The sequence below is a fragment of the Pinus tabuliformis genome, chromosome 1_2 (assembly GCF_031772625.1).
Source record: "Pinus tabuliformis cultivar Carrire ecotype Pingquan chromosome 1_2, CPIR1, whole genome shotgun sequence".
In the NCBI taxonomy this organism is placed as follows: domain Eukaryota; kingdom Viridiplantae; phylum Streptophyta; class Pinopsida; order Pinales; family Pinaceae; genus Pinus; species Pinus tabuliformis.
The window spans coordinates 1,306,323,854-1,306,325,553 of record NC_142298.1 but is presented as its reverse complement, the minus strand read 5'-3'; the positions used below and the strand labels follow the sequence as shown (position 1 = coordinate 1,306,325,553).

The 1,700-nt window shown below is 35.2% G+C and overlaps 1 pseudogene; it reads left to right on the top strand.

Moving 5' to 3' along the window:
- The first annotated feature begins 730 nt into the window (after positions 1-730).
- Positions 731-1,332, top strand: LOC149211012 (Golgi apparatus membrane protein-like protein ECHIDNA pseudogene; annotated as a pseudogene).
- Positions 1,333-1,700: the final 368 nt, after the last annotated feature.

The following is a 1,700-nucleotide window of genomic DNA, read 5'->3' as shown; positions in this document are numbered from 1 at the left end:
GTGGATGAGCCAATTAAAATGTCAATTGCGTAAGTGGTGGCGGAAAAAATCCTAACTTGCTGGGTATGTATATATATTGTCTGCGTGCAATATACATCATTTTAATAATCCATTGAAGATTCGTTCTGCCTGTCGTATAGCTGTTGTTTAATCGCCGAGGAAGAAATATTGTATGGAACGGTTCTATGATTTTGTTGGTAATTGTGACTGATATATATATATATATATATATATATATATATATATATATATATATATATATATATATATATATATATATATATATATATATATATATATATATATATATATATATATATATATATATATATCTATATATATATATATATATATATATATATATATATATATATATATATATATATATATATATATATGCTCCATGCTGTGTAAACATCCACGCTAAATTACATATTGTGCTGTATAATTCCGCCCATTTGCACTTCTTCCCAGAAAAGTTTAGTTTGTAGTCAGATTAATAATGAGTTTCAAAAAGGAGGAAACATCAGTTTAATGACTGATGCGCCAACAGAAAAAGAAGAGCGAGAAGTTGACCCGTCTCTCGAGATGAGGAACCTCGTTGGTGACCCGGAAAAGGTGATTATTTCTGAGTAGCAGTCAGAGTCTGGGTCGGACTTATGCAGTACTGCTGGCCTCTGCACTTGCTCTTGACATTGCCTGGTTTATTCTTTTCGCTAGTGAGATATGGAACGGAGCCCATCTGAGTTTCTGATTACCTTCAGCGCATTCCGATGGCAGAGGGGGAGAATTATGCAAATCCATTGACGTGTCTCTTTCACGTACTATTCAAAGGAGCTGCAATTGCTTTCTATGTCTTGTTTTCCTTGTTTGTGAATTCCTTTGTGATCATTTTTGTGGTCACGGTCTTTCTGGCTGCTCTTGATTTTTGGGTGGTCAAGAATGTTAGTGGAAGGATATTAGTTGGCCTAAGATGGTGGAATGAGATCAGTGAGCAAGGGGACAGCGTCTGGAAGTTTGAAGCCCTAGATCAGGAGTCATTATCCCGGATTAACAAAAAGGATTCATGGCTCTTTTGGTGGACGCTTTATCTCACAGCTGTTGTGTGGGTGGCATTGGGGATTGTAGCCTTAATCAAGCTCAACATTGATTATCTTCTAGTGGTTGGAGTTTGTTTGGCTTTAAGCATTGCAAACATTGTTGGATTTACCAAAATGCCGAAAAGATGCAAAGAAACAGGTTCAAAATTTTGCATCTCGGACTATTGCTTCGCATGTTTCATCAACAATTCAGTCGGCTTTCAGTGTTGTTTGATATTTACATAACAGATCAGTGAAGAGGATTTTTTTTCTGTAAAGCAAATCCAAATGTTTATCATAATGATTTGCGAGTTTTTTTATCTCTTCAGTGCAGCATTCTGGATTCTTTGATATTGAAGTGTCCTATAGTCTTCCTGGGAAATCGTAATTGTGGTTGTATTCTTTTGCACTGTTCTGGTGTATTACATTGGTGTATTACACTGTCTTCAATATCACTGCATCATACACTTCATGCTCAGCAATTGAACTTCTTGTTCTATTTTTATAAAGTCTACCTTCTCAGCTCTCAGTGGGAATTTATTTGTCAAACGTTTTTCACTGTATACGGAAAACATCTCTTTCTTTCTTGTAATAAACTGTTGGATTTTATGCATTGTTGCT